Raw genomic sequence first — 14,940 nt, forward strand, 5'->3', positions numbered from 1 at the left:
GGCAGGCAAGGTAGTTAGTGATAACGGCCGTAATTTTGTGGCAGCCATAGCCCTTTCAAAACTCAGCCACATACCTTGCTTGGCTCACACCTTGAACCTGGTGGTGCAGTGCTTCCTCAAAAATTATCCGGAGTTAACAGCCCTGCTCCAGAAGGTGCGAAGACTGTGCGCGCACATCCGCCGGTCGCCTGTACACTCCGTTCGTATGCAGAAGCTGCAGCGATTGCTCCACCTTCCCAACCACCGCCTCATTATCGACATTGCAACAAGGTGGAACTCCACCCTGCACATGGTGGAGCGGCTGTGCGAGCAGAGGCAGGCCATAATGCATTTGTGGGAGGATACACGGCCAGGCACTTTGAGAGCAGACATGGAGTTGACAGGCGTGCAGTGGTAGAAGCTGAAAGACCTTTGTAAAGTCCTTCAGTGTTTTGAGGAATGCACACGGCTGGTAAGCGCAGACGACGCCATCCTAAGCATGAGCATCCCACTTATGCGTCTGCTCATGCAAACTTTGACGCACCTTAAGGAGCAGGCGTCTGCAGCCAATGTTGATGAGGAGGAGGGAATCCTTGATGACATTCAGCCATTGTCTGCTCAGGGACCTCTCCTGGACGAGGTGGAGGAAGAAGAGGAGGAGGAGGAGGATGATGGGGATGATTACTTAGGGGAGGAGGATGCATCTCGTGGGGCAAGTGAAAATGTTGGCGTGGCAAGGTCTGGTACAGGGTTTGTGCGTGACTGGAGGGATGTGGATTTGCCAGAAAGTGCTCCTCCACCCAGCACTCGCAGTGCATCATTGACACCGGGAACATTGGCCCACATGTCAGATTATGCCTTGCGGATCCTAAAAAGGGACCCCCGCATTGCCAAAATGATGAACGATGACGACTACTGGTTGGCCAGCATCCTGGATCCACGCTATAAAGGCAAATTACAAAACATCATGCCACAGGAGAACCTTGACCTAATATTGGCTAATAAACAAGCAACTCTGGTAAATCGGTTGCTTGAGGCATTCCCAGCACACAGCAGCGGTGATGGTTCTCACACGAGCCGTACGGGCCGGGGGCAGCTTGGCAGAGGTGTTTGTGGTGCACACAGCAGAAGTGGCGTTGGAGACAGGGGTTTCATGACAATGTTGTGGACTGATTTTTCAAATACCGCTCACACAACTGGTAATACTGCATCGATGGAAAGTGACAGGAGACAGCAGTTGTCAACTATGGTTACAAACTACTTTTCCTCCCATATCGATGTTCTCCCACACAGGTCATTCCCCTTTGACTATTGGGCCGCTAAACTGGACACCTGGCCTGAATTGGCCCAATATGCCTTACAGGAGCTCGCTTGCCCAGCTGCAAGTGTGCTATCGGAAAGAGTCTTCAGTGCAGCTGGATCAATCCTGACAGAAAAAAGGACCCGTCTGTCAACCCAAAATGTGGATGATCTAACCTTCATTAAAATGAACCACGCATGGGTTTCCAAGGATTTTGTCCCACCTTCCCCTGATGACACATAGGGTGACAGAAAAATGGCTTGCTTTGGTCCACCTCTTCCTGGTACTTCACCTATTTCGCCTTTTGCATCAGCTGAATGTCCAACATCAACATATGCCACTTTCTAAAACTCCCTAACTGTGCTGCCTCCCCCCCCATGGCCGGGGTCACCACCTAGCGCACGACACCGTGTGAGTGCCGTTGCCCTGGACAGGTGGGTAGGCCGACTCTTGGGCGCGGGCACTGGCACAGGGTCCCTCATAGTGCAATCAAGTGTCTCTGACGGTGGTGGTGCACACCCGCCGTCAGACACACCGCTGTACTATGAGGGGCCCAGTGCCAGTACCGACGCCCACGAGTGGGCCCCCCTTGCTTGGGCAGGGCCCCAGCATTTGCAATCTTTACCTCTCCCTGCTCCTCCGCTGTGTAATCTGGGCCGTCAAATCCATACTGTGCCTGACACCGTCTGAGCCTGCCTCCTGAGACATATATTTTGAATGTGTATGCTATCCATACATGTTATCCGGGGATACGGTACCCTTTCTAACCTTTGTGCAATCACGTGCAATCCATACTGGGCCTAACACCGTCTGAGCCTGCCTCCTGAGACATATATTTTGAATGTGTACGCTATCCATACATGTTATCCGGGGATACGGTACCCTTTCTAACCTTTGTGCAATCACGTGCAATCCATACTGTGCCTGACACCGTCTGAGCCTGCCTCCTGAGACATATATTTTGAATGTGTACGCTATCCATACATGTTATCCGGGGATACGGTACCCTTTCTAACCTTTGTGCAATCACGTGCAATCCATACTGGGCCTAACACTGTCTGAGCCTGCCTCCTGAGACATATATTTTGAATGTGTACGCTATCCATACATGTTATCCGGGGATACGGTACCCTTTCTAACCTTTGTGCAATCACGTGCAATCCATACTGGGCCTAACACCGTCTGAGCCTGCCTCCTGAGACATATATTTTGAATGTGTACGCTATCCATACATGTTATCCGGGGATACGGTACCATTTCTAACCTTTGTGCAATCACGTGCAATCCATACTGTGCCTGACACCGTCTGAGCCTGCCTCCTGAGACATATATTTTGAATGTGTACGCTATCCATACATGTTATCCAGGGATACGGTACCCTTTCTAACCTTTGTGCAATCACGTGCAATCCATACTGGGCGTGAGAACGGCTGGCGAGCTGTTAAGCAAGCTACAGCACCTGTCCAGACAAGTACAGGGATTCCCTAGCGAGGAGACTTATTTGATTGTTTTCAATGTTGGGACAGCAATTTTTGGGGAGCACTATACTCTGGAGAATGATAGATGGGGCCCACCATACACTGGAACATTCCAAAGGTGGACATCAGACACTGGAGCAGCATTTACAGGGCCCATTATACACTAGAGCATTAGAAATGGGGCCCATTATGTTTGGAGCATTATTTGGGCCCATAAGACACTGGAGCTTCATCCATGGGGACCAACATATACTGTAGCATTATGTGGAGCTCATCATATACTGTTTCAAACATTATATGGGACCAATGATTCTGTATGGAGAAATAGATGGGCCTCGTCATGAGATGTAAAAAGTGAGGTATTTTTCATTGTACTATACCGCTATTTATCTGCCGTATCGGAGCATGATGAGTTGTGGTATGTGTTAAAGGGGCGCTCTTTCGCCCAGGGCATATGAAAACCTGCAGCCAGCCCTCCCCCCCCCCCACAACTTTAGCCAAATAACCCCCATTTTTCAGTGCGTAGCTTATATTATGAAGTTAATTAAGGTTGACAAGCTTAAGTAAGAAGAATTGATGCTTTTGGCATTCAAATGGGCACTGTTGGTGTGTTTCCTGTCCTCCTCTCACTGCCGACTTTTATTCCCCATTGACTTACATTGGGTTTCGTGTTTCGGGACGACCCCGACTTTTCCCTATAATCGGACGATCTTGCTCGACCCGACTTTTGGAAAAGTCGGGTTTCACGAAACGAAACGCGACCCTAAAAAACCAAAAGTCGCTCAACTCTAGTCATCTGGTTTCAAAGAAAACACCCAATCCTGGGGATCTCCGCGCAGCAAAGAGATGACAATTTTAACCTGCTGCGCGGGGCTCCCTGACGAGTTAGGCTTCAAAGCAAAAAATAATTTACAATTATTTTTGAAACTCAAAAATTTAGATTGATCCCCAAAAAATACATCAGGTGTGGGGATCTTTGGTTCAACAGCATGTGAACGAGCAAGATAGGCGGAAATTCCTCGCACTTCAGCAGCGAGCTGCTCCACACGATCAGACACTTGCTTTATCTCCATTGAGAGAAAAAAAAAAATTCCCCCTACGGCCTCAGAGATATAGAGGAAATAATATACAAACTCCTTTTTTTTTTTTTTTTAAAAACACAATTCTTTCCTGCTATTGAGTACACCAGGATCTGCGGTTTGGGCGGGTGATTCTGTTATGATTGAGTCACCGTAGGAGGCAAAAACAGGAATGCTAGCTAAGTCCAGAAAACCAGAGAAGTTGGCAACTATCAGATTGCAGACCCCTGAACCTATCAACACAACTAGCAGTAGCCGTGGGGGGTTCCTACGATGACCTAGACCCCTCGATCACAGCCGGAGAGATACATAGGCCTAAAGAAGGAAAGGGGAAAATCTAACTGCCCCAGAGCAGACCCCAAAGCAATAGGCAGCCCCCCACATATAATGACGGTGAAGCAAGATGAAAACACTTACACAGACAGAAAGACAGGCTGAGCAAAGACGGGGCCCAAAAACTACCTAGATAGGAACGGATAGGAAGGCTGCTGTCTGCAATCTGCCAAAACCCTATCAGAGACAAAAGCCAACAAGCTGATATAAAAATGGCCCTGAAGCAACTAAGCTTCAAAAACTAAATCAGCACTCAGGTACTTTCAGAAGACAGAGCTAACGGAACACTGCACACTCCAGCAGGGAGTGGCAGAATCCAAAAAGCAAGAAAAACAAAAACAAATCTTAAATGCAAAAAGGCAAAACAGAAAACTTAGCTTTAGGAGAGCAGGAATCAGACTGGAGTCCAAGAGTCCACAGAGAAATCACCCGCAGGGCAGAAAGGGCGTAGGCTGCCTTAAATCCAGTCAGTGACTCCACTCAGCCAATCGTCTTCATTAGTCCCAGGTGCCTGATAATCAGGCTCACTACCTTCCTTCACTAGAATAGGGAGTTCACCAGGCCTCAGTGACGGAGGGGAGAATGAACTCACAACACTGTCATGTGCATGACAGCATGGCAAACACCGCTTCTGTTCAGTGGTAAAATCATCACCGCCAGACCGGTCATACAGCCGCGGTTCCCACAAAGTCAAATGACAGCGTAATCGCACAGCTGTGATCGGAGGTATAAAGCTTACCTCCGGTCACTGGTGTCAGTTGATGGGACTACTGCTCCCATCAGCAGACGCCTGCTGCCGCCAATAACAGTGAGAGCAGGTGGCGACTGTTGTGAGTATTCATCAGCCGGCACCCGCACTGTATATATATATATATATATATATATATATATATATATATATATATTTATTTTTTTTAACAGCGTGGGTGACCTTGTATTTTTGCTAACCAGCCAGGCAAAACTCACAGCTTGGGGCTGCAACCCTCATCTGTCAGCTTCAGCAAGGCTGGTTATCAAGAATGGAGCGGTTCCCACTCCGTATTTTTTCATATATCCCATAGTGAAGTTGAATAACTCCTGATTGGAGGTTAGCCTTCCTAGTTTTCTTTTTGTTTATATGTTTTATGCACTTACATTTGAGAAACTACAATCGACCTATGAAGTCTTAAACAGGTTGTTCAACCTTTAATAAAATGGAACTAAAACACAGACGTCCTGCTCCTTTTTATAAAAGGGTAGACAAACCCTTTACTGTAAGTCATAGTTTGTTTTTTTTGCATTTTTTGCCACAATCTTTGAAAAATGTAACAAAAATGTGCCCACAACCTGTGAACACAGCCTTACATTTTTTAAAATTCAAAACAGAGTAAAAATTGTGCTTTATGGCTGTGATGGTGTGATATGCTATATGGATATCATTTTGTGTATATTGCTATTTCACTGATTTGCATAGTGTTAATCTTGATGCCTTGTATGTCTGCAGCCTGACTTTTATCTATGACTCCTGATGACCCCCTGTAGTGTCATAATCCCCCAGGCACCTTTTGTCAAGTCTGGGAGGCCTGAAAACCGGCCCCAACCTGTTTTGACTCCCCCTGGACATAATGAGGGGGGCTGGGGAGGATAGGGGCTGGGCAAGTCAGTTGCTGTGTGCAGAGCATGGTGTGAAGACAGGACTTCTGAGAGAAAGAAGAATATATGGAACATGTTATCACTGTCAGCTGGATTTTGGACTCTCATCTCCCTGGACATGTTATACTGTTACTGAACTGCATTCAGATTCTGGACTATCTATCCTTTGTGTGGTGGACTGAATATGGATCTTTCATGTTTTTACCTAAATAAATGTCTTGGAATTGTTCACTCTCCTCTTGCTCTGTTGATTGTGTGATCCCAGAGAAGGACCCCGTGACAACTGGTGGCAGCAGTGGGATCAATAGAGCGTCACCCAATGGAGAACCACCCACAGAGTGAGTACAGAAATTGGACTGTATGCAGTTTACAGGAGAGAGCCAGAGACCTGGGCCTGAACTACCAGGGACTGACTAAAGAGGCCTTAATCGATCTACTGGTGGGCGCTAGCCCGGCCACCTCCTCCCAGATGTCTGAAGTACGAGCACTGGAGACAGGGATCCCCATCCAGAAAAGCCAGTGGTTAGTGTGGTACGAAGAAGAGATGGCGGTTCTGGGCCCCGGCGTCTCTCAGGAGTACAAGGAGGAGGCTGCCCGCCGGGCACAGCGGAGACAGGAAGCAATGGAGCTTGAAAAAGGGAGTAACGCCATGTGGAGTGTAACCCCAACAATCCGGGAGCCTGTACGGATCACCCGGACAGAGTTTAAGCCATTTGATGAGGCTTCTGGAGATGTGGAGGGGTTCTTCAAAGACTTTGAGCAGCAGTGTGCTGTGATGGAGGTGCCCCACTCTAGCTGGATGCGTTTGTTAGAGGGGCTCCTGAACGGAAGCTTGGCGGAGGCTTACCGAACCATTGATGCACTGCGGAATCGGGATTATAACATTGTAAAGCGGACTATCCTGGATTACCATGCTATCACCCCAGACTCATATAGGGCCAAGTTCCGAGACCTCCCATGCACCACGGGGGGATCGTTTAGGATGTATGCACATAAGATGTCCGAGGCATGTCGGAGATGGCTGGAAGCAGAAAACGTCTTTACTGTGGAAGATGTTATACAGGCGTTCCTTATAGAACAATTTCTTGCCAAGTGCCCTGCAGAGGTACGGGAATGGGTCCGGGAGCACACGCCGTGTACCGTGGATAGAGCTGCAGCCCTGGCTGATGAAGCCCTTACTATCCGGCCGCAATGGAGGAGGCTTCTGGACAATGAACCACGGCCTGCTCCCGCTCCCCGTCCCCCTCCAATTATATCTGCCCTTCCACCTAGTCGCAAGCCGATGACAATCACGGCTCACAATCCTAGGCCCCAACAGTTCCGACCACGACCTGGGGGTATCACAGAGAGGAGATGTTATGTGTGTGGGTAACCTGGACATTTGCAGTTTGGATGTCCCTCAAGGATTCGGAGGGAGCCCCGCACAGCCCCACCTCGTCCAGTGCATCTGGTACACTCCATCCCGCCTGAGAAAGAGCTACCACCATCCCAACCAGAGTGGACCACCGACCACGGCACCATAGATACTCCTCCTGGAGTGTACGGACTTCGGCCTCTGTCCTTTGGCTACCCAGAACAACGGCAACGCCACCTGCAGGATGTCTTAATTGATGGATACAAAGTGTCAGGATTTAGAGACAAGGAGGCATTTCTGACTATCGCTGACACCCGTGTGGTTCGACCCGAGGCAATTCACCAGGGTGCAGGAATTCCCATTGTCTTGGCGGGGGGTGTCCGCAAATATATACAGCGAGCTTTGGTGCGTTTGGATTATGGTTTTGGAGAAAAACTGTGCTGGATTGGAGTTATGGGAGGACTTCCTGCAGATATCCTCCTTGGGAACGACATTGGGGAGTTACAGTGTCATTTTGTGGGAGCAGTCACCCGACTACAGGCCCGTCAAGCACCACAACATTCGGACCCCACTGAGGAGCAATCTGTTTGGCCAGAAGGTCCGTGGTTCTCTCACTCTTCTGAAATAACAATTGGAGGGAGATATCGCAGACATTGGAATGCCCATCATTCTCTACATTCTAGAGTTCAGAAATCGTCTCGCCCAGCTAGTGGCTAATGATCAACAGCAAATGGCCCAGTCCAGGCAAGAAACCTGGTATGACCGTAACGCCAGGAGCCGGGAATTTATGGAAGGACATCAAGTGCTTATAATTATTGCAACCCCTGCCACTGTACAAGGAACTATAAGCGATTGAGCAATGTGGACTATAGTGAGCAGGCCAGAGGTCTGTGTAGACCTCATAGCTTGCTCACTTATTATGAGGGGGGAGAGGTTGTGATGGTGTGATATGCTATATGGATATCATTTTATGTATATTGCTATTTCACTGATTTGCATAGTGTTAATCTTGATGCCTTGTATGTCTGCAGCCTGACTTTTATCTACGACTCCTGATGACCCCCTGTAGTGTCATAATCCCCCAGGCACCTTTTGTCAAGTCTGGGAGGCCTGAAAACCGGCCCCAACCTGTTTTGACTCCCCCTGGACATAATGAGGGGGGCTGGGGAGGATAGGGGCTGGGCAAGTCAGTTGCTGTGTGCAGAGCATGGTGTGAAGACAGGACTTCTGAGAGAAAGAAGAATATATGGAACATGTTATCACTGTCAGCTGGATTTTGGACTCTCATCTCCCTGGACATGTTATACTGTTACTGAACTGCATTCAGATTCTGGACTATCTATCCTTTGTGTGGTGGACTGAATATGGATCTTTCATGTTTTTACCTAAATAAATGTCTTGGAATTGTTCACTCTCCTCTTGCTCTGTTGATTGTGTGATACCAGAGAAGGACCCCGTGACAATGGCTTTATAGCATCCTGAATGTAACTCTACTGGGTGTGGACCCACTGCGCCATGGGCAGGGCTTACCAGGAGGGGCATATCTAAGTGACTACTGGGTGTGTATTTTCTAGAGCCTCTGATGGTGAGGATAGGCTGGGCTGCCGGTAATCACCAGGTACCAGTAGCTGCCTGGAAGGTCAGAGACATGGGTACAAGGTATAGGTGGACACAGGCAAAGATGTGGTCAGACAATCCAGGGGTGAGGACAGGCGGTATGGGTTCAATGTACAGAGCCAAGGTCAGGAGCAGAGAGGTCAGGATAAATGGGTGTACAAACTGGGTCAGAAAACAGAAGAGACAATACAAGAGTGCACCTTACAGGAATCTAGACAGAGGCTGAACTAGAAGCTAGATCAAGGGAGGAGTGGTGGGAGGAGCTGCCTGATAAACCCCCTGCTGCTTGGCGATAGGTCAGGTAATCTCACGTCTGCATGACACAGTGGGGTTGGGTTAAATACCTGTAAGAAGTGACCGCGTCTCCCTATAGCCTGGGGGAGACTTACCAGCAGCAAGAGGATGCAGCAGTGTTGGAGATGCAACAAGAGGCAGTTCAGCAAGACAGTCCGTGACTGGGGAGAGCAGACCGGTGACTGCAGTGAGTAGGGCGTGCAAGTCGTGACACTGCGTTCCATTTTTTCTGATAAAAACAAAAGCTCCAAAAAAGGCCTGCATAGAAACGGATAAAACGCTGAATTCTTACCGCCACTAGAGGGAGCTAAGTAGCTTTATGCATACTATTAAAAATTGGTGCTCCCTCTATTGGTAGCTGCAAGGAACTAGCATGCCATCATTTACTGTCTATGCAGGGAATTTGGAGATCTATGTCAGAAAAATGGAGAAAATAAGAAAATAATGCAATTAAAAACATACATTTGTAAGATAAAAATGGGGATTCCCTGAACTATGCTTAGAATTTATTTATTCTAGCTATTTCCAAATGTGTTATTTTTTTTCGTGTTTGTGGCATTTTAGCTTGAGTCCATTCCTCAACTGCAGCTTGATTGCTAGACTATGAGGTAGCCTGAAATCCAATATTCATTTTTACCATGCTTTACACTGCAGCGCGGCTCCTGTACTTGTAAATAAGCATATGCTTATAAGAAATTCAATGCATGCAATAAATTGCAAGAAAAGGATTATCAGGGGCCAGCCTCACGTAGCGCCTCGAGTGCGAGTCCGCGGCATGGTGCAATTCTCGCAGCCGAGGACATCTTTCTTGATTCAGACTTGTCGTTTGCACATGACCAGAGATTTGCTTTTCCCCGTGAAACTTTATTGTTTCCCTGGCAACCGAACAAAGAAAAACACGTCCGTTCACCGCTAAATCCATATATTAAAGATGAAAATACAGGAAATTAAATGGAGCTTTAAAAATAAAATTTATTGGAAAGCCGACGCATCTGGACCTGGGGGGATTTAGGTAGGAGATGATAATCTAAGGGGACTTTTAATATTCTTCTGTTCTGCAGAAGGACGTTAGGTCATCAAAATGGCCCCAACCTCAAATTAGTAAGAAAGTAAAAGCCTCGATTCACATTACCCTCTGCAAGATCTGCTGCATCGGGGGCTACATAAGTATGAAATAGAAAGAGATGGGGCATAGGAAGGTCCAGCATGGCCAGCACAAAGGCGGAGGGGGATCGAGCGCAATCGAGTCCAACTGAGCATTAAAAGGGGTTCATTAATTGTTCAGTAGGAGTTTCACACTCGAGACCCTAGCCAATCATCAGGATGAAGGGACCGCGGCACTCCAGTGAGCGCCACATCTAAAAGAAACATGTTGCCAGGTCTTGTCTCGGGCAGTGAAATAGCACATGCGCAGTATGATTTCCCTTTCCTGGGCTGTGGAATAACTGTTGTTGTGCACAAGCGCTACTCCACATTACTAAGAAAGCGTCTGACAACGGAAGCAATATAAGGGATCAGCGCTCTAGTGAGGGCCATATCTCATTAAGGAAAACTTATCGATAGGCTTCGCCTCTAGGAGAGAAATAGCGCATGCGCAGTACGATTTCCCTTTCCTGGGCCATGGAATAACTGTTGTTGTGCACAAGAGCTACTCCACATTACTAAGAAAGCGTCTGACAACGGAAGCAATATAAGGGATCAGCGCTCTAGTGAGGGCCATATCTCATTAAGGAAAACTTATCGATAGGCTTCGCCTCTAGGAGAGAAATAGCGCATGCGCAGTACGATTTCCCTTTCCTGGGCCGTGGAAAAACTGTTGTTGTGCACAAGAGCTACTCCACATTAATAAGAAAGCGTCTGACAACGGAAGCAATATAAGGGATCAGCGCTCTAGTGAGGGCCATATCTCATTAAAGAAAACTTATCGATAGGCTTCGCCTCTAGGAGAGAAATAGCGCATGCGCAGTACGATTTCCCTTTCCTGGGCCGTGGAATAATTGTTGTTGTGCACAAGAGCTGCTCCACATTACTAAGAAAGCGTCTGACAATGGAAGCAATATAAGGGATCAGCGCTCTAGTGAGGGCCATATCTCATTAAAGAAAACTTATCGATAGGCTTCGCCTCTAGGAGAGAAATAGCGCATGCGCAGAACGATTTCCCTTTACTGGGACGTGGAATAACTGTTGTTGTGCACAAGAGCTACTCCACATTACTAAGAAAGCGTCTGACAACGGAAGCAATATAAGGGATCAGCGCTCTAGTGAAGGCCATATCTCATTAAAGAAAACTTATCGATAGGCTTCGCCTCTAGGAGACAAATAGCGCATGCGCAGTACGATTTCCCTTTCTTGGGCCGTGGAATAACTGTTGTTGTGCACAAGTGCTACTCCACATTAATAAGAAAATGTATTGACCCCAGAACAGATCTAAAGGATTTATTATCCAGTGAGCACCACATCTCACTAAACGAAACGTCACCATTTTTCACCTCCAGAAGGGAAATAGCGCATGCGCAGTATGATTTCCCTTTTCTGGACAGAAGTATAACAGTTTATCTGCACAAATGTTACTCTACATTATTAAGAAAATGTATTGACCCCAGAACCGATATAAACGATCTATTATCCAGTGAGTTCCACATTTCATTAAAGGAAACGTCACCAGGTTTTGCCCTTAGGAGAGAAATAGCACACGCACAGTACAATTTCCCTTTTCTCGGCTTTGAAGTATCTGTAGTTCTGCACAAGCGCTACTCCACATCAATAAGTTGTAGACCCCAGAACAGATATGAGTGATCGACGTATGCTCAGATCAATAATGATTCCTGGGGCCACAAAAGGGAAAAAACTATATATGCGTCAGTCCTGGATCCAATAAGCAATGAATGGGATGTAATGTTGCGGATTTCAGCTTTCAGCAGAATCTTCCACACTCCCTCATTGTAAGTAGAGATGAGTGGATCTTTTGAAATTTGAATTCACATTCTTTGAGAAATTTTTCACCAAAATTTGATTTGCGGTGAATATATTATCGCAAATCTGAATACACTGGAAAGCTTGTAGTTACTTAGAAAATACACGAGGAGGAAAGAGAAAGAGGTCACCACTGACCTTAAGAGCTTACACTCTACAGGAGAGAGAGAGGACCCTGCTGACCATAAGAGCTTACACTCTACAGGAGAGAGAGAGTACCCTGCTGACCATAAGAGCTTACACTCTACAAGAGAGAGAGGACACAGCTGACCATAAAAGCTTACACTCTACAAGAGAGAGAGAGGACACCGCTAACCATAAAAGCTTACACTCTACGAGAGAGAGAGGACCCCGCTGACCATAAGAGCTTACACGCTACAAGAGAGAGAGAGGACACCACTAACCATAAAAGCTTACACGCTACAAGAGAGAGAGAGAGGACCCCGCTGACCATAAGAGCTTACACTCAACAAGAGAGAGAGAGGACACCGCTGACCATAAAAGCTTACACTCTACGAGAGAGAGAGAGGACCCCACTGACCATAAGAGCTTACACTCTACAAGAGAGAGAGAGGACCCCGCTGACCATAAGAGCTTACACTCTACAAGAGAGAGAGAGGACACCGCTAACCATAAAAGCTTACACTCTACAAGAGAGAGAGAGGACCCCGCTGACCATAAGAGCTTACACTCTACGAGAGAGAGAGAGGACCCCACTGACCATAAGAGCTTACACTCTACAAGAGAGAGAGGACACCGCTGACCATAAAAGCTTACACTCTACAAGAGAGAGAGAGGACACCGCTAACCATAAAAGCTTACACTCTACAAGAGAGAGAGAGGACCCCGCTGACCATAAGAGCTTACACGCTACAAGAGAGAGAGAGGACACCACTAACCATAAAAGCTTACACGCTACAAGAGAGAGAGAGAGGACCCCGCTGACCATAAGAGCTTACACTCTACAAGAGAGAGAGAGGACACCGCTAACCATAAAAGCTTACACTCTACAAGAGAGAGAGAGGACCCCGCTGACCATAAGAGCTTACACTCTACGAGAGAGAGAGAGGACCCCACTGACCATAAGAGCTTACACTCTACAAGAGAGAGAGAGGACACCGCTGACCATAAAAGCTTACACTCTACAAGAGAGAGAGAGGACACCGCTAACCATAAAAGCTTACACTCTACAAGAGAGAGAGAGGACCCCGCTGACCATAAGAGCTTACACGCTACAAGAGAGAGAGAGGACACCACTAACCATAAAAGCTTACACGCTACAAGAGAGAGAGAGAGGACCCCGCTGACCATAAGAGCTTACACTCAACAAGAGAGAGAGAGGACACCGCTGACCATAAAAGCTTACACGCTACAAGAGAGAGAGAGGACCCCACTGACCATAAGAGCTTACAAGCTACAAGAGAGAGAGAGGACACCACTAACCATAAAAGCTTACATGCTACAAGAGAGAGAGAGAGTACCCCGCTGACCATAAGAGCTTACACTCTACAGGAGAGATAAGACCCCACTGACCATAAGAGCTTACTGTCATGCTCATGCCCTGACTGGTGGGCGTGAGTCGGGGGGGGTTATGGCCCCACTGTACCACAAACGTGACTACCCTGGAAGGGGCGTGACTAGGACAGCTACGTTGGTCTTCACTGGAGCCTCTGATGGTGAGGTCAGGCTTGTGCGGCAGGTACCCGCCAGGTGCCACTTCAGGGTGGTGTCTGGCTGTGGCTGCTGATCCCACTCGGAGAGACGGAACACAAGGACAGGTGTGGGCACCAGGCACGACTGGCAGATGAGCACGGCTGAGACACAGGCAGGTGTGCACGGCTGGGACACAGGCAGACAGGCACGGCTGAGACACAGGCAGACAGGCACGACTGAGACACAGGCAGGTGTGCACAGCTGAGACACAGGCAGGCGGGCTCGGCTGAGACACAGGCAGGCGGGCACAGCTGAGACACAGGCAGGCGGGCACAGCTGAGACACAGGCAGGCGGGCACGGCTGAGACACAGGGGCCGGGACTAACTCGAACGGCACAGGGACACGGGCATGAAGGCGTGGTGTATGGAATAGGTAGGGTCCTGTTCACACAGGACGTGTAGGAACTGGTACAGGTAGGATGGAAATATGGACAGTTATGAGGGAACAGGTTTGGACCTGTTTACACTGGAGAAGAACTGCAAGACTGCGGAGAGGAGTTGCAGTTTGCAACAAGAGGTTCAGCAGAAGCGGGGCACAGGCAGAACTGCAAGAGTGCGGAGCACAGGCAGAGCCGCAAGAGTGCGGTGCACAGGCAGAGCTGCAAGAGTGCAGTGCACAGGCAGAGCCGCAAGAGTGTGGAACACAGGCAGAGCCGTAAGAGTGCGGAGCACAGGCAGAGCCGCAAGAGTGCGGAGCACAGGCAGAGCCGCAAGAGTGCGGAGCACAGGCAGAGCCACAAGAGTGCGGAGCACAGGCAGAGCGGCAAGAGTGCAGAGCACAGGCAGAGCGGCAAGAGTGCAGAGCACAGGCAGAACCGCAAGAGTGCGGAGCATAAGCAGAGCCGCAAGAGTGCGGAGCACAGGCAGATGGAGAGGACACAAAGATAGACAAGGCAGGGAAAGGAGCACAGACAAGGAGACTAACAGACAGAGGTAGGACTGAGTTCGGACACGGTCAGGAACAGGAACAATAACACAGGGACCAGGATATTCTGCCTCCTGGAGGGCGGAGAGGACAGGTATGAGACAACATTAGGAATGAGGACACAAAGAGAAGGATATTCTGCCTCCTGGAGGGCAGGCGGACAGGTACAAGACAAAGTTAGGAACTAGCCTTCAGAGAAGGCGAAATACAGGACAGGACCTGGCAGCTCAGTAGCAAGACACTAACTGAGTAAAGGCATTGCT

At 48.3% G+C, this 14,940-nt stretch overlaps 1 protein-coding gene across 10 annotated transcripts in view; it reads right to left on the minus strand.

The window, feature by feature from the left end:
* Positions 1–14,940, minus strand: part of DLG2 (discs large MAGUK scaffold protein 2) — a 1,750,933-nt gene that overhangs the window by 227,621 nt on the left and 1,508,372 nt on the right. The gene's annotated exons all lie outside the window — the stretch shown is intronic.

This window comes from Dendrobates tinctorius, unplaced genomic scaffold, assembly GCF_039654945.1.
Source record: "Dendrobates tinctorius isolate UK_male_01 unplaced genomic scaffold, ASM3965494v1 ptg000023l, whole genome shotgun sequence".
In the NCBI taxonomy this organism is placed as follows: Eukaryota; Metazoa; Chordata; class Amphibia; order Anura; family Dendrobatidae; genus Dendrobates; species Dendrobates tinctorius.